The sequence below is a fragment of the Monodon monoceros genome, unplaced genomic scaffold (genome assembly GCF_005190385.1).
Source record: "Monodon monoceros isolate NGI ecotype Baffin Bay Population unplaced genomic scaffold, NGI_Narwhal_1 Super_Scaffold_14, whole genome shotgun sequence".
Taxonomy (NCBI): domain Eukaryota; kingdom Metazoa; phylum Chordata; class Mammalia; order Artiodactyla; family Monodontidae; genus Monodon; species Monodon monoceros.
The window spans coordinates 36,898,816-36,925,225 of record NW_021703770.1 but is presented as its reverse complement, the minus strand read 5'-3'; the positions used below and the strand labels follow the sequence as shown (position 1 = coordinate 36,925,225).

The window sequence follows — 26,410 nt, the reverse complement described above, 5'->3', positions numbered from 1 at the left end:
TCTCAACTTCCTCTTGAGCTTGGTTGTTAAAACATAGTTTGTTTGGAGTGAATTCTCAGAATATCACACATACACGTATATTCGAATGGGATTAAGTGACATACTTGGAAGTCCAACTTGAATTAGAAAATTTATGGTTTGGATTATTTTTGTAATGTTAGTTCAGATTTTTCACCATTATGTTTCCCTCTCTGGGGCTGATCATTTGAAAGGTTAATGACATATAAGCCAGCTTTATAAAATAGCTGTGCAGTTTTACCTGGTGGCTTCCATCAGCTACTTGAATCATTCTCATTGCTCTATGGGGGATAATAAGAAATGTTATTATGTTTAAAAGAAAAAGAAACTAAACATGGAAATTATTCCTCCTCTTTGGCCACACTACTGCTCTTACGCCGTGGATTTTTAACTTTTAACCAATTTTAAGATTGGATCAATTGAATATTTTGTCATATGTGTGATCACTCCATATCTTTATATATAGAGTGTTGTTTCTTCATATGTAAGGATATGTGTTGTTTCTTGCTAAACAATATTTTCGTCCCTTTGATACTTGCCCCAAGCCCAAAAACAAAACAGCTGTGTTGTGTAGCAGAAAGGTGCTAGAATGCCAGGCTGGGATTTTTTTTAAAGAAGATACACAAGTACAAGTGGAACATAAGTACATTAAACCGATACTGAGGATAGATGTCAGGGCATGTTTAAACCGTGTCTACACTCAGTGTACTTTGTAAATAAAGCCCATACACATGAGTAGTTAGCAGTTCTAATTGCATGAAACCCGTCTGAGAAGGATCCATCCTGTTCTTGGCGGTTGAGGAGATTATAAGTGTAGGGTAGAGATGTGTGTCATTTAGAAATGGTTTGCTAGGGTTCAGACATGCTGCTTTTCTGGTGGGTGGAGAGGAAAGTAACTGGATTTGCCCTGGTTCTTGGGAGAGAAGAGGATTTGTGATTCAGGCTCAAGGTTTGGGTAACCAGGAACAATACTCAAGCAAAAGAGATGGCGGATGGTGGCATTGTGGCAGGAAGCTGATGGACCTTCATTGGTAGGGATGTTGCCTGTGTCGGCGCCTGTGTTGCGTGTAGTCTTCAATTGCATCCTTGATGTGTATGGAGGAAATCTTTTCAAAGTGAATGTAACGATGCTGCATTTCTGAATTTTACCTCTTGAAATTGGCTTGAATTCTGATGATTAAGTTCCTGACACCTAGTGGGTGCTCTGAAATATTTATTGAATGGAAGAACGATGTGATTTTTAAATGGGATAAGTCCATATAAATCAAATATCCGATTTTGAAGCATTTCCATAAATCATATGAATTTTTTATTACTGTGTAATAAACTGATATATATTAGTAAAGCACCTCAATAGAAAACTCTTAACTCACACATTATCTTAAATGTCACTTACAATTTCCAGATTATTTCATGGATTGCTAGTAGAGGAACTGGTCTATTTTTAGACTGTTTCACATGACTTACTGGAGTTGGGGAGTAAGTCTACTCATGATAATTTAATGACTAAGTTATCTACCTTATACTCAGTTCTGGTCTAGGTGCTTGTCATGTGGGACCTCCTCCCCAAAGAATGATGGTGGAAACAAGGTTGCCGTATTTGGTACAAGGTCTGGTGGTGACTAGATAGGATGTAATGATGTGAGAGAGGAGCATCAATGCTGAATGGCCAAGAAGGAGGTGAGATTTGAGGTAGGGCTTAAAAGATTTAGGAGTTTGAAGGCTAGAGGAGAGAATGAAAGGGATTGCTGGGGAATCTCCACTAATTTGGAGATGGAGTTGAGTGTGAGACCAGGCAGAGGATATGGGATTTAATAAGATAAATAATAAGAGACCATTGAACGTTTCTGAAAAGAGAAGTGAAAGAATGAAACTGTGGTTTAAAGATAAGCTTCAGGGCTTCCCTGGTGGCGCAGTGGTTGGGAGTCCGCCTACCGATGCAGGGGACGCGGGTTCGTGCCTCGATCCGGGAGGATTCCGCGTGCCGCGGAGCGGCTGGGCCCGTGAGCCATGGTCGCTGGGCCTGCGCGTCCGGAGCCTGTGCTCTGCGCGGGAGGGGCCACAGTGGTGAGGGGGCCCGCGTACCGCAAAAAAAATAATAAATGCTGTGTTCATGAGTACTTCTCATGACATTAGTATAACTTGCTGTTTCTATACCCCTGATGACCAGTAATGATTTAGGGATTAAACCTTTCTGAGTATTAGGCTTTTGTCTCCATTTTTATGCCTCTCTAAGTTAGAGTGTAAATAAGTGGTTCAGTCCCCACTCTACAGGAGGGGAGGTAAAGGAAACTCAGGAGTTCTGCAGCCGAATTCTAACCAAGCTAGAATTAATCCAGGAATAGTAAGCCAGCTTTTCTCTTCCAGTTACTGAACTCCCTAATGTGAAATGAATTGTAACTACTTGGGGAAACAAAATACCTCCGTGAGTTTTTGAGTTGTATTTACTTTGATCTTAAAGCTGACAAAATATTGAAAATTGATTCCTTCCCTTAGTTTTTAATTGACTTTTTAACAGCTTTACTGAGATGTAATTCACATGCCGTATAGTTCATCCATCTAAAAAGTACACAGCTCAGGGGTACAACCATCACCACACTCTAATTTGGGAACTTTTTCATCAGGCCCCTGAAAAAAACCCTGTATTCATTAGCAGTCATTCCCCCCACCTCCCAGCAGTTCTCACCTCTTCTTTCCATCTCCCCGCTCCTCAACTCTAGGCAACCACTAATCAAATTTCAGTCTCTATAGTCCAATTGATACTTTTTAAAGTAGTATTTTACAGAATGTTACCACAGATTTCGGCATCAGAAGACCTAGGTTCAAACCCCAGCTTACTAGTACTATGACCTTGAGAAAAAACTTTAACTTTGTAAGTCTGTTTTCATACTTTTGAAACATGAATAATATCTACTTCACAGCTTTTTGTGAAGATTAAAGGATGTTTATATAAAAGTGTTAAGTGATGTATGTGTTCATTGTTCCACAGGAGGTGTGTAACTGAATTACTAAAGGGTCTCAAATATTGATCCTTTAAAATAGTTGGTGGAACATAATATGATGCATAACAAATGTTTGCATATAAAAGGACAGAGTTTATGTTTTTAAAGCTATAGTTTTATTATTTATGTGACTTTAGGGTTTGACTTTTAAGATGGAAGAAGTGTTTCTGGATTTCTCTGCAGAACCTAGTGTAGTGCTACTTGGGCTATTTTTGGATCACAAACTCCTTTGAGAATTTGATGAAAGCTGTACACATACACTTGATTTTATTTTTTAAAAAATTGGAGGCTGATGGATCTCTTAAAAACATCCATATACTCCCTGCGTACTAGGTTAAGAGCCCTTAGTCTTTTAAAAGAGAGATAAAATAGCTCTTCAAAGCTGGAGTGAACAGTCCCACACCTTGGCAGGAAAACACAGCCATCAGCTTGAAGTGTGTTTACTTACCCTCCAAGTTTTAGTATCCATGTCAAAGTGTGCCCAGTATGTGTTTGGCCAAGCAAGGTGGATTTTCTTCTAGGTATAGAAATGTACATACATTTCACATAGAGAAGAAATGAAGGGTAGTGTCCTTGAAAGAGAGAGCTGGTGAGAAAAAGAAAAAAACAACCAGAGCATCTGTCATATTGTAAGCACCACCCGCCCTGGTCCTGCCCATTTTATTTTATTTTATTTATTTATTTATTTTTGCGGTATGCGGGCCTCTCACTGTTGTGGCCTCTCCCGTTGCGGAGCACAGGCTCCGGACACGCAGGCTCAGCAGCCATGGCTCACGGGCCCAGCCGCTCCGCGGCATGTGGGATCCTCCCGGACCGGGGCACGAACCTGTGTCCCCTGCATCGGCAGGCGGACTCTCAACCACTGCGCCACCAGGGAAGCCCCTGCCCATTTTAGAAACCTTGTATAAACAAGCATTGGATTCCCAAAGGACTGTGGAGAAGTGGGAATTCACAACAGCCTGACTGTGCAAGGTGAGTGGGATGGCCTTGATTGAGTTTATTCTCCAGGTAGCTTCTACTCACGAGCCGCTTGATATTGCTCCACTGTTGTTTATTTCATCGTGGTACCATGGCCCCATGGTGCGGCATCCCTTAGTAGATTTAACAAAGTTTTTACCATATCGGAAAAGAAAATTTTTGCCTTATCATATCTATTTTCCCAGTTCCTTCCCTTAGTTGGAAATGTTTATTATTGTGGGGAAATATTTGGGTACCGGCAGTAAAAGGATCTGACTAAGAACAAAGCCCAGAGGGTCGCGATGGGGAGAAAAAATGAGCAGAAAGCGAATCAAGGCTAGTAAACACAGAATGGCCAGGTGGCCCCTGTCAAATAAGAAGACCACTTGCTGCACAACCTTTGGGTCATAGTTCTTTATGAGATATATCTTCTGTAAATATTTTCTCCCAGTCTGTGGCTTGTCTTCAAAGACACTTGGCAGTGTCTTTTACAGGGCAGAAGTTTTAAATTTTAATGAATTGTTATCAATTATTTCCTCCATGGACTGTGCTTCCGGTGTTGTCTCTAAAAAGTCATTCTCATACACGAAGTCGTTTAGATTTTCTCCTATGTTATCTTCTAGGAGTTTTATAGTTTTGTGTTTTACATGTAGGTCTATAATCCATTTTGAGTTAATTTTTGTGAAGGGTGTAAGGTCTGTGTCTAGATTTTTTTTGGGGGGGGGCAGGTGGATGTCCAGCTGTTCTAGCACCATTTGTCAAAAAGATGTTTTTTCTCCATTGTACTGCCTTTGCCTCTTTGTTAAAAATCAACTGACTATACAGTTGACCCTTAAACAACATGGGTTTGAATGGTGCGGGTTCACTTATACGTGGGTTTTTTTCAGTGGTAAAATGTAATACTGCACTACTGCATGATCCGTGGTAGGTTGAATCGTTGGCGTGACAGGCAGATGCAGGGGATACTGGCAACAATGGATATGGGGGGCCAGGGATACAGAGGGCCAACCGTAAGTTACAGGTGGGTTTTTCAACTGTGAGGAGGGTTGTCGCCCCTAACCCCTGCGTTGTTCAAGGGTCAGCTGTGTTTCTGCCGGTCTGTTTCTGGGCCACAACCTTTCAGTGACTTAAAACTTACCTTTAAATTTTAAGTGACAGAGGCAGTATGTTTGCCGGAGCTGCCTTGCCTCCCTTGCTTGTTCTTGGCAGGCCTTCTGAAGGCAATGGTTCATGGGGGAGTCGGGATGGCAGGGGGCTGGCAGGGAGGACGCTCCCTGTGGGTCTTGGGAGCTCTGGGAGCTTCTGAGGAAAGGAGTGCTTGTTACCAGAGGCTCTGCATCAGTAGAATAACGATGAGTGCAAGCCTCGTTTCCGTCTCTTCCGAAGGCTACCCGTTCACAGCAGCACACTCATTCTCACTGGTAAGATAATTACCGGTGAGGATGAATAACTACTAGAACCAGGGATTCCATTGATACAAATATAATTGGTAGTCCTCACCTTCAATTCTTCATTCTTGTGAAACCTAAAATAAAATTAGGATTGTTTTCAAGCAGAGCTTTTGTGCTTCAATTACCCCACTTCTCTCTCTGTATCTGCAGGCTGATCTAAATTCCAGATTTCCTATTTGGGGACTTGGATGGTTCTCCCACGGAAGTCAAGGTTCATTTGATGATAGGTTAGTGAATGTAAGAGAGGGGCCAGGGCTTCCCTGGTAGCACAGTGGTTGAGGGTCCGCCTGCCGATGCAGGGGACACGGATTCGTGCCCCGGTCCGGGAAGATCCCACATGCCGCGGAGCGGCTGGGCCCGTGAGCCATGGCCGCTGAGCCTGCGCGTCCAGAGCCTGTGCTCCACAACGGGAGAGGCCACAACAGTGAGAGGCCCGCGTACCACAGAAAAGAAAAAAAAAAAAAAAGAGAGGGGCCAGTTCACTGTAGAGTTCCATTCTTTTTTTTTTTTTTTCTCTGTACATTTCCCCCTGCAATATCACTTAACTCTGTGGCTTCACATCATCATTTTCACATGCACGCCTCATCCCTGATTTGTTTTTCTGGCTCTATGCTCTTTTCTCTTTCACTGTTCTAATCACCTGGTAGACATTTTCCTTGGACGCTCTGTTGGTACCTCAAACACCGAAAGCGACATTGGCTGGTCTTCTCCCAAACTTATCTTTTTCATTGCTTTTTCTATAAAGGGTGTCAGTGCGATGTCTCTGTTGCCACGTCTTACTGAAACTTCCAGTCCTGACACCTTACAAATCCCTCCCATGTCCATATTTCATTAGCTTGCTCTAGAGTAGCCTTCTTGACAGCTTTCTGTCAAGTCTTCCTAGCTTTTCCTAACCCACCCTTCTCACGATCTCACTTCCTGCCCCCAAACTTTCAAGAGCTCACAATTCCCAGCTAGAGTTTGGGCTTCCTAGGCTGGCACTCAACCAACTTGAATATCCTGGCTTCTCTACCTAACTTTCATTTTTATTTCTGATACATTCCCTCATGCTGTTTGCTACCTAACTAAGCTGAGTGTTCTTTCCGTACCCCTGTTTCCTACAAATATCTTATACTTTTTCACTTTTGTGTCTTCATTCTCTTGTAAGCTAGTGGTCTTCAAACTTCAGTGGACATCAGACCCACCTGCTAGGCTGGTTACGGCACAGATCCCTGCGTCCTACCCTGGAGTTTCTGTTTCAGTAGGTCTGGGGTGGGGTCTGAGAATTTATAGTTCTAACAAGTATCCAGGTGATGCTGATGCTGGTGGTACAGAGCTCCACCTTATACCTTGAGAACCGCTCTTCTAAGCAATTTTCAAAGCTGATGTGGAAGTATTACCGTCCATGTTTCATACATTTGGGTTAAAAGATAAATTTAACTCTTAAGAAGGTTGTCAGTTAATTCAGATCTGTGCACTGGAGTTTGTTTACAGCAGTGCTAAAATTGAGTTTTGAACTTTAAAAAGTGTATAATTTGAGCTCTTACTCTGTGCCGTCCGACAGGCCCTTTGCCTGTAAAAGCACTGTTGAAGTGAGGGTTATACTTCTGTTTCCTCTCTACATACTGGATGAGGACACTTGTCATCTTTACTCTGAGGCCACCGATGACCTTGCTCTGTCATTACAGACCAACAGGCTCTACAGCCCTTCAACTGCCAATTACCAAACTACAGGCCTGTATACTGATGCTTTGCCAGCATCTTGGTTGTTCTTTCTGTTACCAGGCCTAGGCGTAATCTTGTAGCTTGGTGGCTTGGTAATTACACCCTGTGAAAGACTCAGGTGTCCTCATCTGTCCTAGCGAGAAGGTTTTACATTTTAGTCTTATTTTTAAATGTAGGGATCTGTCCTTGTCCCATTTAAAATGGTTGTGTAAGCCGCCTGTAGTACCATCAGTAGGGGTGGGAAAAGAGAGGGGTGGCCTGCAACCTGTTAAGAAGCACTTTCATGCTTTTAACTTTGCAAGGGCAGGTCCAAGGGTGAATGCAGTTCGAGGAGGGTGTTTGGGACTCCTGAAAAGGTAATCAATACCTCATAGATTTCACACCTCTTCTCATTGCAGTTACATTCTGCAGGTCTAGCCTGCAGTCCCTTAAACGTTGCTTCCCTGTGGCCTGGCTTCACACAGAGAGGTAAAGGACCTCTCATTTAATGGGGCTTCATTTGTGAAGGATTCTAAAGGGAAAGCCTGAAGAGTGCTTGCTGCTGTATGAACGTACCTAAGATGTTTCCCTTACACACCTCTAGACTTTTGATATCTAACCCAAAATAAAACATTCCAAGGAAATGCCATCAGATTTTAGATTTTTTTTCTGTGGTTTATCTTAACAAGTTTTATTGTTTCCCGTAAGTAAGTGACGAGGTCAGCCCTGCCAGTGCTTTGGGAAAGCGCCTTGCCCATTGCTTTGGGAGTTGAACTTTGTGATCCTTTGGAAAACTGACTTGTCTTCTGTTGCATTTTAGTCTTTCTCTGTCCGTTGTTCACTCCACTTCATAAACTTTGATAAGTTAGCAAGCTTATCAAAGGGTAGGTAGGTATCTTTTTCTGCCCAGGTGTATTTATTTATTTTTTAAAAATTGTACATTGAGGAAAGGAAAGTAGTTTTTAGGAAAATTACAGCGTGTTAAGCATTACAGTAAAGGCATAAAACGTTATCAAGTATTTTAGTTACAGTTTTTTATGAATGAATATTATATGAATGAATTATTATATGAAAGAATAGTATGCATTAATACACTAAGATCTTATTTCTGAAGTTTGTTTTAGAAATGAGATTTTTGTTTAGTAATAGTCTGGCTAAGTGGGTACATTTGCTCTTTGTAAGTCATCAGTTTTTTTCAATTGTCAGAATTTTTTCTAGAGGTGAAAGTTTTATTAGAGATGCTCACTCTCTCATTTTATAGTTAAGTGCAGTGAGGTCCTGATAAATCACACTGATTGCTGAAACCACCCTGAATCTGATTTGATCTTTTATTCAGAAGATATCTCAGGTCCTATGGGATCATCATACTGAAAAAAATCTTCCTTGTTTGTCTATGCAGAAGAAATGAACTTAGGTTGAGTCTTAGTTTAGTAGGGCTTTGGACAAACTGAGTGTAAAATACGTAAATCCTAACACTGTGTTCTTATGTGGTCTTGTCCATTAGGGTGAGGACAGGGTGGGCGGTGGTGGGAGAAGGGGAGTCAGAAGTGAACCTCTGTGACACCAGCAGGAGCTGCTCCTATGACTGTAGTGTTGAGAGTGTCACCTTGTGGCTGTGTCTCAGTTTTCCCTGACATCCATCACACCCACATCACACAAAGATTGGGGAAAACTGCATTTCCTTCCACAAACCCTAGGTGTGTCTGATCAAAAAGGCCTCATAGATAACTGCCATGAAGAAATTGGAGACATTTAGAATGTAATGATGTTTCCCCTGGGTGCGGAAGGTGAAGGTCCAGGGGTGGAAAATTGAGGAATCAATGACCCAGAAGTTGTGGAGTTGAAGTTCTGCAGCCAGTTGAAATATCTGGGTTGTGCCCCCCAGAAGACTCATACTGTGAGTGAAGAATACCGTGGGCATGACACCCTGAAGACCTGGGCTTGAGTCTGCTTTCTTTCCCGCCTCTTATGTCACTTAGTAGCTGTGCGATCTTGAGTAGGACTCTGTAGACTCACATTCTTTCCTTTTTTTTTTCCCAAACGAAAGGTCTTAACGTATTTATTACCAAGCCAGCCCACTAGTGCAGAAACGTTGAAACAAAGAGAAAAATCATTTTCCCGCTAAAGCACATCGGCTGTCCATATAGTAGCAATGTTTTCAGAGTGATACGTTAAGATACAAGTGACCTTGGTAACAGCGTAAATATGTGCGCCAGCTTATGTGCAACTCCTTATAGACCCAGCCTGGCTCTTCTCCACTGTCTCCTCTTGGACTTGTACTTGATTTTATTACGAGTTTTCATCCAAATCCATTGGGGAATTGGGACAATTCTGTTTTGTTTCTTGGCTAGGAATCACTTGATCCTGAAAATCTTGTGAGTAGACCTGGTGAGGAACAGATTCTACTGCACACACCAGGATGGCGGAGAAAAAGAGAGAGCACCCTTTTGGATGTCAATGATGCCCACTGCCTGGTCTGCCTCATCTGGGTGCTGGGAGCATTGACTACCTCACCTGGGTGTGGGGAGCATCTCCCTGGATGACATGAAAGTGTGGCACAGACGTAAAGCAGCCAAATGAAATGTCTGGTGTTTATCATGATAATTGTCGTGGTTATATTATATGTTTATTGTATTGGCTGACTTTATTGTGGGTTTCTTAGATGCTTTCTCTTAAAGAAATATGGGATTTTAATTTAAAAGCACATTTCATGTAAGAGCATCGGAGTTGATTTTGGTAAATTCATGAACTTAAACACTTAAACTCTCTCCTGGCCTTTAATTATTTCTTGATTACTTAAGAGCATTTAATTCATCCTAATGCTTTGGAGTTATAAAACCATTAATATTATTATGGCTCTGAAAGCAAAGGCTACAGCTAATTCATTAGAATGATAAGGAATATTGTGAAAGGGTTTTCATCATTCTACTCACAACATTTCTGGGAAAATAATGAAGCGTGAACCATGATAGAGTTTATCTGGGCATATTTTACATGTCTAAAGAAGCCTTTATAATAACTATTGTACTTATTAGTTTTATGTGAAAGACAATTAATAAGCATATATAACATACCAGAAAATATTTTTGCTGATCTTACTTTTCCTAAGATGTTTGTTTTAAAGTCATTCTGACCTTGCAATTTGAGAAGCATGGGCATTATTTTCATACTTTCCTTTGTAAGCATTTATATTTAGGGAGGGGGTCTGTGTATGTGTTTGTGTGTGTATGTTCAAGTATATCTATCAAATGTCATCAAAGGCTGACTTCAAGAATTCTAGTAGCAAAAAGATAGGGAAGAATTCTCATTTCTCAATTGCCGTTTGAAGAGAAAATGGTGTCCTGTTATGAAAGTCTTAAGTTTTGGCACGTTCTGCCATCTTTAATCTGATTGAGTGTTCACAAGGATAATTTAGTTGTCATAGATATTTTTTCCTAAAGTTATTTTTGCCATAAAAGCCTCATTTCCCAGCTGTATTCTGAGAAGTGGAGCGGGAGTAACATCTTTTGAGTACCTACTATGTGCCAGGCACTGTTAAGACACTTTATGTGCAGGTGTCATTTTACCATTGTAGGGGTATAATCTTCACTTTTTAGCAGGGGAAACTCCTGTGAACTCTTGCTGTCATTCAAACCTAGGTCTCCTGCACACTGAATGTCCATATTTTTCCCACTGTTTCCTTGTAGAGACTTAACTTGCCAACTCTTTATCTAATATGCCAGTAAAGCTTATTCTACACTTAAAGCAGAATTGTCTCCGTTTTCTTTGCTTTGTCTTAAAAGTTATGAGTTAGGGGTCAGGTAAACCCTCTGTCTGCAACAAAGCCTGTGGGTTTTTCCTCTCTTCCTCAGAAGTTCTTAATTACATTGGGCACATCTTATAGTGAAAGAATACGTCTTGTGGGGGTGAAAAATGAAATGGTAACTATAATGAATAAAATTGTTAGCCAGTCCAACAAGTTGATTTAAACAAAAGGGGGGGAAGCACCTCGAACGAATTTGTTTTTCATAATATACCTTTAAAACGTAATCAGAACTTGTTGAAGATACTAAACAATCGTCCAGTTGCTAAAACGGTTGGATTAGTACGCGGTGATAGAGCCATGAAGCTCTGTCTGTATTAGCTAGACAAGCAACGTGGCTGGAGGGGGTGATGTATCTGGGTCAGAGAGGTTCAATGACTTGCCTGAGGGAAAACCTGGAGGTGGAACTCTCACTTGGTGTTCTTGATTCATAGGTGAGAAATAAATACAACAGTGATTGAGTTAGAGCCATCTTTTCTTGTATCTGCAGGTTTGTAGAATGTGAACTGGTTCGATACTGTAAACTGAGCACGGGTCTGCTGAAGCCAGGAGCTGGTTGGGGTAGCCCTGCTGTAGGACCATAGCTTAGGCTGCCATTTTGGAAAAGTGGGTCTTTACTCACAAGGAAAAATAGGGGAGAAGTGAATTCATTCAATAAACATTTACTGAATGTTTTCTGTGCTTAGTAGGGAAGCAGGTGACGAGGGGAACTCTTCATCTGTTGGGGTAGGCAGACATAAATCAGAGTGTAATATAAGTAAAAGTCATAAGGAGTAATGAAAAGTCATTGTGTGGCCAGGGAAAGGTGAGGACTTACCTGTGGCTGGTGCTTAGGTAGAATGTTCTTTCGTTCTCAAACCCCCTTTTTCCTTCTTATTATCTCAGCCTAGCTATCGTTTTCTCCATAAAGGCCTTTCCCTGACCCCCGCATCCCAGGGCTGGGTTAGATTCCCTTGTTGTGGGGTCCTAGAGTACAGTTTACCACCCACAGCAGACAGCTATCCCCTGGATTATAAGTGACTCTTACCTGACTGTAAGCTCCCGTGAGAGAAAGGGTCATGTAGACACAGGGCCCTGCACCTAGTAGGTGCTTACATATTTGCTAAATGAAGCTATAAAGGTTGGAATTCAGTTGGTTTAAACAAAAGGGGGGGAAGCACCTCGAACGAATTTGTTTTTCGTAATATACCTTTAAAACGGAAGTTTTAAATAATAATAATAGTTAATAATGTAATAATAATAGTTATTTACTGAATGCTTATTATGTGCCATGTACTATAAAAGGACTTGATTTGTATTAACACCTCTAATTGTTCAACAACCCAGAAAGTAGGTACTATTTGTTTTATAGATGGAGAACCTGAGGCACAGAAGTTGAATCGGTCCTCACAGGTTGCTTATAAGTGCAGAGCCTGGCCCAGCCCTAGTCTTTTGGATCCAGAGTCTTGTTCTCACCCACTTTGCTCCCTGCTTGCCCTGCTTCGGAGTTTAGGCTAGCTCCTGGAGCCAGTGGAGGTTGTTAGTGCTCTAAGCAGGGGAGTGTGTGCCCGTGTAAAGTAATCCTGGCACTGTTGTGTAGATGGACTATGCAAAGGAGGGAGATGCCTGGAGCAGAGCAGTCATCCCTGACACGGCACTGGCAAGACATATTAGCGTGATTTATTGACTTAACAAACAGGCGGAGCGCCTCCTATGTGCCAGGCACTGTTCAAAGTGCTTTACAAATATTAACTGATTTAAGGTTCATAGCAACCCTACGGGGTTGGCACTAGTACGATCATCCCCACTTTATAGATGAGGAACCTGAGCTTCAGGGAGGACCCCTAGATGATAAGTGGCAGGGCCAGACAAGGCTGAGTCCAGGCTCTTAACCACTGTCCATGCTGCCCTGAGTCTTCCTGTAAAAGGGAACATTTGATTACTGGTGGTCTCCAGGGATGCTCCTATTCCAGATAGTAGAGGATCTCGGTGATATTTTGGAGATGGATTCGTCCATTTGTAAAAGCATCTGCTCTAAAGACATTAGTCTAGAAATATTTAAATGATTCTGTTCTATTTAATATATGCTTGGCTTAGAGCAGAAAACAAAACAAAACAAAAAAACAGAAGACACAGGCCCTGCCTTGAGGAACTTATATTATACTGGGGGGAGACAAAACAGCACATAGACATATAAAGAAAAAAATAATTTTGGCTAGAGAAAAGTAAGTGAAAAAAGTTTAAAAGGTGATGTGATAGACCTATACTATCCACTACGGCAGCCGCTCGCCACGTGCCCATTGAGCCCTAGAAACGTGGCCAGTCCACACTGTGGAGTGCTGTGTAAGATACACACTGCAGTTTAGAGACTTAATACGAAAAGAAAATTATCAATATCTCAATTTTTACATTGATTACATCTTAAAATAAATTGTTTATATATTAGATTAAATAAAATATACTAAATAAATGACAGGTGAGATACGCTAGACCCTAAAGGACAAATATTGTATATTCCACTTATATGAGGAATAATTGGATTCCTAGAGATAGAAAGTAGAATGATGGTTGCCAGGGGCTGGAGGGGCAAGAAATGGGGAGTTATTGTTTGATGGGTACAGAGTTTCAGTTTGGGATGATGAAAAAAGTCTGGAGATGGATGGTAGTGATAGTTACTTGACAATATGAATGTACTTAATGCCACTGACTACTAAAAATTTAAAATTACGTGTGTGGTTCGCATTGTATTCTTATTGGACTATGTTGGGATAGCGAGTGGTGGGTAAGATTGTCAGGAAAGGCTTTTTTGAGGAGATCTTCGAAAAGAAAAGATGCGTCCTCTGAAATGAGAAGGAATTGACCACACAGAAGCATGAGGGAAGGGTTTCAGCCAGATGAAGAGCTGGTGCCAAGGTCCTGGGGTGGGAACAAGTTTGAATGCTTGGGGAGGCGGGTGAGATGAGGATGGAGGTGGGGGTCCCAGGTCATGCAGAGTCTTATGAGCCATGGTGAAGAGTTCAGATACTACTTCTGCTCAACTTGAGATGAGAAACAAAGCAATAAAAAAAATGCAAAGTCTGTATAGACGACACCATACAAAAGTGCTAATATTTCTGACCTACAAAATGGCAATTTCATCCCATGGAACCTAATATTGGGATTTGTTATGCCCTTCCTGCGAGCAAAGAACACGCTTCATTGTTTCTAATTACTTGTTCTTTGATGGGCGCCTCAGAGGACAGCACCCTTCCTCTGAGAGCTTGCAGAGCACTACGCCCGATAGCAAATCTGTGTTGAAATGGAAGAAAACCTAGCTGGCCACAGACTGACACTGTCACAAATCATAAAAAGATTCTGAACGCAGTCTCTTGAATGTTTCCTGTTTTATAAACCTTTGTCTTTGCCACCTTTGTGGCTTTTGGAACGTGGAGGGAAAGGTAATAGTATCATTAGCACCTTTGGATCTCTTGTCTCTATCAAGTCATTGCGGGCGTTTATTATTATTGCACAGGGAGACTTTTCCTTCTGGAAAGGGCTTGACTCAGGATAAAAAGATTGAAGGGGTGGTCTTCCCCGTAGGGGAGGGTTGTTAGGAAGGCAAATTGGGTGGTTCATCCATGTATTAAAGGCCGTCGGTGCTGGCTCAGGTCATCTCGCGGCCATGCTCTGCATCCCGCGCCCACCTTGGTGGCCTCATTATGTTATTACCACCTTTCCCGGAGCAGGGGGCCTGGGACGATGAGAGGAGACCCCATGGGAGGTGCTGCAGGACAAATCTTTTTCTTAATAGTCTTTGATACCCGAGCCCCTGGTGGAAAATGTTTGTTCATATTAGGCGGGGAGATGGTTAATACCTAAAAATCTTTCATTTGGTGAAAACATTCTCTGGGCTTTGAAACCTCTCTGGCCACCTGCTGGGGACCAGTGGGTCCAGCCAGCAATAATGATTACCGCCTTGGGCTCTGGTCTTTTGTGGAAGCGGTCTGGGTCCTGTTTGAACTCCCCAACCAAACGCTTCTAAGTGGCTCTCGGCATCTCAGGTGGTGTGAGGGGAAGAGGTGAGTGTGGATTCCTCAGGCTATGTGGAGTTTTAAAAGTTACTGGATGCGTTGTGCTCCCCTGGGATGACTAGACATCTTTTCCTGGTAGCCTAGGTGCTGTGCAAGCTAATTTTCTAAAAACGGTAGAGGCATGTTAAGTAATTATTGATATCTGAGCCACAAAGCAAAAATCTGTCCCATAATTCCTAGAAGATCTCTCAGCTCTGCATATTGTGATCTGTTTCTGTGGGGTCACTGTTGTGTCATCTTTGTTGACTGTCAAATGGTCAACTAACAGAAGTCATGAACTACATTCATTCACCACTTTCTAACCACATGAGGAACTCCTTATGTGGATAGTTTATATGAAGGTGGAGTTGGGTTTAGGGTAGTAACAGAGCTTTTCCTTTATTCTTCAGTCCTGATCAGCTTCATTTGGTTTGTTTTATATCAAAGTTATCCAGATCATTGTGACCCCCAGGCTTCATTATGACACAGACTAAGAAAGCTGTGTGATTCCCCAGAGTAGCTTGAGTTTGAAGAACAGTTACTTTTTTTTAACAAGGTACCGGATCTGCCTAAAAGAGCAAATGTGTCTACACAATTATAAATAATCATGCATTGGGTTTTTACTTCACAGTTTACAGTAGCTGTTTCACACATTGCCTCTCTTTAATCTTCCCATGAAACCTGGGAGATGGGCATTGTTATTTTCTCATCTTACAGGTAAGGAGGCTCAGCCTCCGAGTTTCTGTCCAGGTGTGCTGACTTCAGGTTGGATTCTCTTCAGCCCCTTCTAACTCACATGTTGCCTAACTTTCTGGCACGTGGCCCAGTGGTCTATAAGAATCTGGTCATTCAACATAAGGGGAGGAACCCATCATCCATCAAGTATTTCTGATCCTCTGTCTAGTAACTCCCACTGGCACATCCTGCTTGCTTGGTCACCAAACTCATCGTGTCTCAAACCACCTTGCTGTGTGAGCCGCATGCCTGCTTCTTCCTGTATTTCTGAGTCAGTGAAAGACTCTACCCCTCATTTGACGAAAATTATATGGTGCGTGATGGTGGACACACCATGTGATCGCTAGGGCTCAGGGTTCCACAGCTGTAAAATGGGGCGAATACCTGTCTTACTGGGTGTTGAGAGTATTTTGGGGTCTCATCCATGTACATTTGGCACACAAATGCTCAACAAGGATAGCAGCTACTGTTGTCATTTTTTAAATATCATTATAGCCTCTTTCCCCTCATTCAATCAATTGGCAGGTCCTGCAGATGCTACCCACGTTAGTACCACCGACTCTGTCCTTTCCAATCTCTCTGCCTTAGACTTCTTACATAGTTGCTGCCATAATTTGACTCATCAACCGTGGCTCCAGTCCAGCCCCTCTAATCCATCATCTGTACTATATCCAGCCTCATATTTCCAAAAGCACAAATTTGGACTTCTCCTTGAAGTCCTTCATCTGCTTACAGAATAAATATAAATTCTTTAGTTTCTCCCCAAAGGCCCTTCATGACCTGACCCTTCTCATAGCCTCATCTCACTATCACTCCTGTTCCTGGACATACACGCTACCCTCCACCGTGCAGAACTGGGGCTCCTCTGAGTAATTCTCCATCCTGTCTGGGTCCCCTAAATGTCTTGGTTCTCTGTCCCCAGTTTCCCCTCTTCCCTCCTGCCCCTCAGACCCCCCCCTGCTGCCATGCCTAGCTGGTGTCAACCCACCTTCAGCTTTGTGGTCTCAGCACCTCACATGGCATCCTGCACACAGTAGGTGCTCAAGAAGTGAACGAATTAACTCTTGACTTCAGTGGATACTGCATGGCCAGCATCTTTAGCCCAGGGTCCTCTCACGTCTCCAGTGCCTCTCGGCGGGTGGCAAGGCTGGACGCAGACTGGATCTTCAGGGGAAGACCCTGGGTTGGTAGCTGAGCCAGCAGGAGGCCTGGAGTCTGCCCCTGGGAACTTGGGGTGAAGAGAAATGAGGTCACTGTCACCACAATTCATCCACTTCATCACAGCAAGAAAGCCTACCTGAGGTTCAAGTATATACAGCAGCAGCTGTCCCACCAGGAATTTATCCAGAGTTGCCATTTGACTGTTCAGAATTTACATCATAATTGTCCCTAAATATTCCCTGCAGAAGCAGCCACCCTCCCCCCACCCCCACCCCATCAACAACCAGGTGAGAGCGATTATCCATGGTTACCAGGCCTACCATCTCCATCAGCCGAAAAGTGACAAAGCCAGACCTGCTGTCCCTACAGTCCGTAGGCGCTTACCCTACGCCTGTTGTGGCTGGAATCACACTTGTCCAGAGTCATCTGACAGCTTTCCACAGAAGGTTGTGAGACGTTAGTCTAGCCTTATTGTTTTGTGAGAAAGACATTTAACGCTTCCCTCCATATGTTATGCTCTGGAAAACTCAAGAAGCATGGAAAACTTATTGCATTACATGTATGTTTGAAACCACTAGAAATCCAAGCCTCTCTCCTTCATGAGAACTATGGGGATTTGCTTTGTCCCCCCCACAAAAAAAAAGATGCAAAACCTGCTAAATATGTTCCCAAGCAAGTGTTGACATCTCTGAGTTTCGTCCTCAGATATACAGAAGTGCCTGAAAAAGGACCCCACGATCCACCTGTTATGGACCTTGGAAATGCAGACTTGTCTGAAAGAGAAGGCTGTGACCAGGGAAAAGGATTTATTCTCTAAGACATAGGTTGCTCTCTTTATGCTGGTGTGTTTCAGTCAACTTTTTACCGAAGTATAACGGCATCAGAAAAGGACACAAATCAGAAGCGCACAGCTTGAATTTGCAAGTTGCCCTTTTCATGTATTAATATATAATGATTAATAGGATTTGGTGCCACCACCAATTTCTCATTGAATTAAATGAAGGGGTCGGTGAGGATGGAGATGGGTTTGAAGTTCTGAATTCCATGCTCTTGACACAGCTGTTTAATAACCTCCCCGTTACTCACATGCTCAAGAAGGCCAAGTTTTGTTTCCTAGTGCTCACAGCCTGTAACTTTTGTCTCCAGTTCTGTTGCTTTAGCCTTTTGAATACACAGATGAATTCCAGTGAAGCCCCCATATATAAAGGTGGCCTGCTCCCGTCCTACCTGTTTGTCCGAAGAAAGGACCCCAAAGAGTTTATCTGCACATGTGGTTCTGATAAGGGATTTCCTTACCTAGATTGGATTTCCCCCCCTTATGACAATGCCTCTCTTACCCCTATGTCTTCCCCTTTTCTGTCTTCAGAGGTGGAAACTCTTTAGGGCTGTAGTTTATCTCTCAAGTTCATGGCCTTCTTTTCTTCTAGAAGATTTGTCTGATCACCTCCCTTCCTCCCATGCCGTCTTCTGTGGGTCCACTTAGTTGAAGCCAACTTAATTTTCAGTCAAGTGCAGTTCACTCTTCCCCCTTGTTAGGAAAACAGCACTTTCTTGGCCCAGTAGTGATGAACTAATACTCCATAATATTTTCTAATATCCAGTCCACATTCAGTTTTCCCCAGTTGTCCTAAGTATGTCTTTTACAATTAAAAAACAAAACAAAACAAAAACAGAGTATACTAGAGTTTTTATTCCTGGTAGTTTATTAATGCATCAGAGACTATCTGGATGATTGTGATGGCTCAGTGGATAGAACAGTGGTGCAGACGTTGTTAATCACGTAGACAGTTCCCCAGGAGAAGACTGCATTTGCCTGTCTGTTGTTGGCAGTTCCCTTACTTGTTTGATGCAGCAAGTGTAGGCAAAAGTGAATGAATAAGCATGAATGCAGACACCCATCACCACTGTGAATGGGCCACTTATCACTCCTAGAAGTCTGGAAGGTCTCATTTCTTTCGTGAACCTAATTGTCATTGGTGTGAGGCAGCCACACACACACGTTGTTAGTACCCGGGAACCATCTCGTGTGTGCTGGTTTGCCAAAAAACGTGTGTTTTTATTCTAGAAAGGAGCATAGCTCAGCACAGGTACATGGGCAGGCCTTAGGAATTCACCAGAGACTTGGACGTCGTGATAATTAATAGACTTTATTTTGGGGGAGTACATGTTAAGATTTACAGAATAATTGAACAGATAGTATATAGTTTTATATATCCCCCAGGCCCCTGCCCATTTCCCTTATTATTGCATACATTGGTTACAATTCAATATTGGTACGTTATCATTAGCTATAGTCCACAGTGTACATTAAGGTTCACACTTCACGTTGTACATTCTGTTGGTTTTGACAAATGCTTAATGTCATGTATCCACCATTACAGCTTCACACAGGATAGTTTCACTGCCCTAAAAATCTCACTTTCCATCTGTTCCTCGGTCCCTCCTTCCCCCGAACACCTGATGCTTTACTGTCTCTATCGTGTTGCCTCTTCCAGAATGTCATATAGTTGAAATCGTACAGCGTGTAGCCTTTTCAGACTGGCTTCTTTCACTTAGTAATATGCATGTAAGTTTCCTCCTTGTCTTTTACTGGCTTGATAGCTCATTTTATCTTATCGCTGAATACTATTCCACTGTTCGGCGCTACCACACTTTGCTTATCCACAAAGCTTACTGTTTTATTTATTTATTTTTTTAAATACATCTTTATTGGAGTATAATTGCTTTACAATGGTGTGTTAGTTTCTGCTGTATAGCAAAGTGAATCAGCTATACATATACATATATCCCCGTATCCCCTCCCTTTTGAGCCTCCCTATCCCACCCCTCTAGGTCGTCGTTATTTTTAAATAGATGATAGAACATTCCGGCACATAGTAGGTGTTTGGTAAATCAGTAATTGTTAAATGACTTAGGTAGATTGAATCCTTACTTTTTCTGACAGGTGTGTAGTGCAAAGGGAGTGTTGTGATGGAAAAGGCAGTTCTGTGTTAGGCATTGATTTCTGCTAATATGCAGTTATTGTTTAAGGAGAGAGCATTTAACCCCACAGCGGCTTAGCCCAGCAGCTGCAGACAGCTTTGATATGCCCAGGCTTCCAAAAACAGTTTCAACATTCTCCCTAGCACTGCGCTGTCCATTGTAGTAGCCACTAGCCACGTGTGGCTGTTTCAATTTCAATTGATTAAAAGTAAATAAAATAAAAAATTCAGTGCCTCTGTTGGACCAGCCACATTTCAATTGCTCGATAGCTTTATGTGACTAGTGCCTCCCATTTTGGACAAGGCATGTCTTAAACATTGTCATCATCACAGACAATTGTATGGGACAGCCCTGATCTAGAGCATTCAAATGGAAGGAGGGGATTGAAATGAGTTGACCAGGCCGATTCTGGTTTCTCCTTAATGCTTAGCTGTTTCTGAGCTGTAACAATTTTACCATGGAAGAGAGGAAGGCCAGAGATTTGTTTGCTGGAGAAAAGTTGCTTAAAATAACTTACTGGGGATTAAAAAGGCTGCCCAGGCCAGTGAAGCTGTGAAATCCTCCTTGTGTGACAACCCCAGGAGGCCTAGCTTGCCAACGGTTTAGTCCCTTGATCAGCTAGTGTTACGGAGTTTTATAGAACTCTGAGTTCTTACTTATTTAGTTTGGTGAAAAAGCAGGGGCCTTCTCTAATTTGAGGGGTTGGGTTGGGTGTGGAGAGGGAGTTAAACTTCTCAACTAATAAATCTGCAAATTGTATACCCACCCCTGAGTAAACGCCTATGGTCCTTGGATGCCAGGAATGTGATATCAGATATCAGATATTTGCCACAGAAATTGTAGCTCATTCCCTTGAAATTGAGATTACTCTTATTTGGGAGCAAAGCAAATGACAGTTAGGTTTTCTTGGTTTTTTTCTTTTTTGCCAGCTCTTTGGATGTGATCAGATCTAATTTCATTCACGTGGTAAGTGCCATGCTGACACAGAGTGTTATGGGTTTTTTCAGTCTACTTAGATTTGAATTCTGTGTGCATTTTATGTATGGCATTTCAATAAAGTCTTCAGGTTTTTTTCTTCTAAATAGAAGTACAGATAACAGACATTATATGAAATTGTGCTTTTCCTTAATGCTTAATCTAGAAATTGGCTGGTGATGTTGGTGAGGGTTTTTAATATAACTTTCAACTGAAAACACCAAATTGCTCTGTTTGCACATTGTAGCTTTAAATATTGATTTTTCACCTTTTGACATGCTTGGGTTTCTAAGAGGGCCACATGTGGAAAGGCAAATTTGACAGAATAATATATCTACCAGAATTCCTATGAAAAGACTTAAAATATTCTGGTATTTGGACGTCCATTCAGGATGTGACCGCTTGGAATCATGACTGTCTGTAAACACAGGCTTAGAATTGATAGTTTTCTCTAAGAATAGGCACAGAGAAAATGGTATATTATCTTGCAAATGAAGAATTGGAAATGCCAGACCTCAAATGAAGACAGATTTCCCTTTAATCTTTCGGCTAGGGTCACCTGCTAAACAACTCTTAGAAGAGTTGCTGAGATTTAATCAGTATTTAATAATTATTGCATTTGTTCAACTGACTTTTCTTTGAAAACAAACACGTTGGCCCTTGAATAAAAGGCAGGGTAACGGATGGATTTCTTATATTTACTCTGGTTTTCCTTTCATTTTAAAAAGTATATTTTAATTTAGACACTGTTTCATGTTAGCATAGTCTCAAGAAATTGATTACGGTTTCTTCCCGTGGGATTGCTCTCTTAAAAGCCATGCAAGGGGAAAGAATCAATATTAGGGCTTTCCGAGTGGCAGCTTTTTACAGAGCCCCCCGGCACGATTGACTACAGCTGTTTTTGTAAAGGATTTTAAAAGAACAATCTGTATTAGAAGCCTCCTTCTTTGGTATGAGCTGGAACAGTTCCAAGCAGGTTTCCACAGGGGCTGCGCTGCCGTGTGACCACTTGAATGAAGGGCTTGTGGCCGCACCGGGTGCGCCAGGGCGGCCAGGCGGGGAAAGGCTATTAGGTGAGGGGTTGTTGGCTTGCATGCCGAAGAGGTTACCCTGGCAGCTGCCATCAGTCAGCCGAATCCCTCAGCCTCCAAAGCAGGAGGGGCAAGAAGCAAGTGGTTTTTCCACCAGCCGTGTGTAAGCGGCTGGAAGAGAGAAATGGAAGTATCCATATATGTCTGTTGTAGAGCGTTGGCCAAAGGGAGGTAGGTCCAGTCCAAGTTAGGAAGGATAGAAACTGATAGCCCCCTAGCTTCCACAACCTCAGCTGTGGCCTGGAGGCCAGTGAGGAGTGGCCGCATCTTCCTTGGGTCTCTTACTCTTGAGCTCCAGGAGAGAGTTCTTCTCAGGCTGCCTGCTGATCTTGTACCAATTAAATAATAAACTCTACTCTGTGGGCAGAGGCGCTATGTGGCAGCGGGGTGCCCGGAGCAGTTCCATCTATTCGAAACCGGTCCCATCTCAAAAGGCTGTGACAGGACCCAAGTGAGAGACCATGAATGTGGACTGGGCTCCCCGGGCTTTAATTCTCAGTAAGACCCTGTGCTCTCTAGGAATTGAAGATGTAGCAAGTAGCTCCAGGCGGCTGTCATCCGGAAAGGTGGGGCTTTTTACATAGATCTTGCCATTGGTTGCTTTGCAGAAGGCATTTGCAGGCGTGGGGTGGCCCATTAATTTGGGAAGAAGGAAAGATCCTGGGGAATATGGGAATTTTTAGAAAATAATTTAGCACACTTGGGTGCTAAATCACCTCAGAGGCTTTTGGTATGGCTTGCTTCAGAACTGATGGAATCAGCTAGTAAGCTGCTTTTATTACTGGATTCACCTGGAGAAAAAAAAAATTCCTTGCGATGATCTGATATGTTTTTGACTCGTAACTATTTGCTTTTCCTTATCTCCCATATTTTTAGAAAACGAAGTGCTGTGTCTCCTATGAAATGGTACTTATGCATGTGTGTTCCAGCTGAGACTTTTAATTATCACTAGCGAATTACCATGAATTGGCCTCATTTGGGTGCAAAAAATAATGACAGGCTCTTTTCGATATATTCTCTAAAGAGCTTCTTAAATATTATCTTTTAACTGAGTATGTAATTTTACCATCTTGCAGGCTCTGTTTTTCCCTTCATCTTTGACATCCTCGTATTTTAAGAATAAGAGTTACGACTCCATCAGCAGAATGTCAGAATGTCTTCATAGATAGATTCTGATGGAGGTAGATCAGAAAGACAGGCAGCACTGGGGTGGATTAGGTTACCTTTTGGATTTTTGAAGGCTTTGCCCGCATGTTAATTTGAACAGCCAATAAAGTGTTTACTGTTTTTGGAAAAAAATATGACTATCCACACATCTCCGTTCCTCTTCCTATGGCAAGACTGTAAATGTTATCTTCAGATAAATAACTCATAAACAACACTTGAGAACACCAACAGGAGCGCTTTCTAAAATGCATTCGCTTGAGAGACGGCACAGGTCACGTGACTGTAAACAGTCCTTGTGAAACAGGTGCTTTTGTCTGGGAGCTCAGGCTTCGTTTCTTGGGAAATTCCATGCAGGGTCCACAGTGGATTTCATAATGGAACTCTAATACCTTTAAACTTCCCCCCCCCCCCCCCCGCTTCCTCTATCAAGGAAATCATTTCTTTAAAAGCTGCTTGGCCTTCATTGTTTACTGGTTGGAAAGTTCGGTCAAGAACAGTTCCTTTATATAACAAGAAGAAATACAGGGCCAGGGGCTATGTGCCTTGGGCAGAAGCAGAGTGTTTTTCCAGTAGATAATCAAGAATGTGAATAATCCTTCGGCATACGGCGCAGCCGCCGCTATGACTTGGCACTAGGTATTAAAAGCCCACTGTTCATGTACACATTGCTATATTTAAAATAGACAACAAGCACCTACTGTATAGCACGGGGAGCTCTGCTCAATGTTCTTTTATAATACATGGGAAAAGAATTTGAAAAAGAATAGATACATGTATATGTATAGCTGAATCACTTTGCTGTACACCTGAAGCTAACACAACATTGTTAATCAACAATACTCCAATATAAAATTAAAAATTTAATAAAAGCCCATGTTCAGAACAGCTTGACTCCACTTTTTTTTTTTTTTTGAGGTACGCGGGCCTCTCACTGTTGCGGCCTCTCCCGTCGCGGAGCACAGGCTCCGGACGCGCAGGCTCAGCGGCCATGGCTCACGGGGCCAGCCTCTCCGCAGCATGTGGGATCCTCCCGGACCGGGGCACGAACCCATGTCCCCTGCGTTGGCAGGTGGACTCCCAACCACTGTGCCATCAGGGCAGCCCTTGACTCCACTTTTGAAATCCGTGTTCTCATCCCCTTTGGGTGTATCCCTTTCTGTGTAGCTTTGTTCCTTTTATTTAGATAAGTGCTGACACATTCTCGGTCTTCCAGCGTAAGGAAGTAGCCGCATGTCATTTTCTTCATTGAAAAAGTCTCCTAGATCAGGTAGTCACTGTGCCAATCCAAGGCTCTCTGGAATCAGCAGAAGGAGAGATAGAACAAGAGGCTCCCTTTGCAGACAGATGAGATCAGTGTAACAGAATGGACTCTGAAAACCAGGAACAACGCGAAACATCTTGGGGGCTCACTGGCACATCAGCCCTGGAGGTGTGTCGGGGGCACAGTGCTCCCAGGTCAGGTAGTGGCCACTGCAGGTGGGGACTAAGCTGGAAGGGAGCTTGTTGACTGGGGCACCGGCAGCCTCACCTTGATGTGGAGTGTCTTCCTTGCTTTAAATAACTCAAGAGCAAAGAGTAGCTAATGAGATGGGTAATTAGACCCAGGACATTTTAGAACCTAGAATCTTGTGATTAAATATCCATTTTACTATACCTTTTGCCTTTATGGCTTCAGTTAAACTGGATCGGAAGTGGCCCAAGCACTGTGGTATGATTCTGTGGCACTTTTCTGAAGTGTTCACTTTTTTTGTTAGTGTTTGTCACTTATACACCCATGTACTTCCATGATGCTTTCTTTAGGTTCTTTATATATGTATGTACCTGTCTGTTTGAATGCATTAACTGTTAGAAGTTACTATTGATGTTTGGAAGCTGGTCGCTGGCCCTTTCCATTGACCTTGTGCTTTCTGTGCCTTTAGCAGCATATATATGTTGGAAAATATAACAATAATATCAATTAGGAATGAAATCATTCACAAGCCACCACCCTCACCAATTAACTCTCTTCATTTTTCCACTCGCCTTTCAATGCTTAACCAAATGATATGAAATTTTAAGAGTTGTAATATTAGAAAATATTAAAGCAATATATGCTTTTTAAATATACTGTGTTGTCTAAACTTTTTACTCATTGTTCTGTGGTATATGATTTTTAATGGCTGTCTTGAGAAATTAACGTATCATACACAATTGACATAGCTACCCCTCTAGGGTTGCATTTAGGTTGTCTCAGTGAGTTCGCTTTAATGCAGTAGTAAACACCCCACCTCTCCTTCTTTTGTTTTTTTTTTAGCATTTTTATTGGGGTATAATTGCTTTACAATGGTGTGTTAGTTTCTGCTTTATTAACAAAGTGAATCAGTTATACATACACATATGTTCCCATACCACCTCTCCTTTTTAGAATATTTCCTTAGGACAATTCCTGAGAGTAGAAATACCTGGTCAGATGGTAAGAAAGATTTCATATCTTCTTAAAACACATTGCCAGTGTGCTTCCCAAAGGACTTGTGCCCATTTCTTTTAGTTGGCATCTTTTAAATAAAGCTTCTCTTGACAGGCCCACAGTAAAGCTTCCCATATTCCTATCAAGGTTCAAACTCAGTGCTAGCTTAGACCTGAAAAACAGGCTCAGTTAGAAATTCCATCCACCAACCGCCGCTCACTGCCAAGAGCAGGTTCATTCTCCAGCATCAGCTGGAGCCTGGAAGGGCGTGGTGTGCCCTTTGGACTGGTCTTTCCCATTTTTCTGTCCTGTAGGCGTCCTGTGGCACTCTGTCAGCTCCCGTATAGGGTGGAGAGTATATGTGGTTGTGCCTTGGGGCCTAAAATTGTAGCAGATGAAAAGCCTTTTGAGTGAATTATTAAATCTAAACCAGAGCCTGTTGGCTTCCTGTGCTTGCTTTGGAGTCTGTTCCATTATGGTAGTTTTTACAGAACACTTCTGAATGAGAAATAAATTCCAAATCTCTTTCCCACCCACCCCCCCTCCTGTCAAACGCCACCAGGAAACAGAATCTCGTTATTTCAGTTAGAATATATTAATACTGACCCTCTCCAGCACTTGGGAGTTTTCAGGTTAGGCCCACACGACTTCTATTTTTACCCTAGTCTAAACTGTGGTCATACGGATGGCAAAATAAAAACTGGAATATTCTGGTTTGGGAGGGGGAGAGGCAGCAGTGCTTATGATAACATGGCTGCAAACCTCTTGCTTCCCTCTGTTTGATATTCCAAAAAAGGAAGAAAGCACAACTTGGAGCACATCTGTAAGTCATGAACATTTTCCTTTTGTGTGTCATGTATATTCAACATAATTCCACTCTGCATCCCAGGCGTTGCTTTAATATACATTGCT

The 26,410-nt window shown here is 42.4% G+C and overlaps 1 protein-coding gene across 1 annotated transcript in view; it reads left to right on the top strand.

Annotated features, from left to right (window-relative positions):
* SDC2 (syndecan 2) overlaps positions 1-26,410 on the top strand; it is a 121,729-nt gene that overhangs the window by 70,406 nt on the left and 24,913 nt on the right. The window lies entirely within an intron of this gene.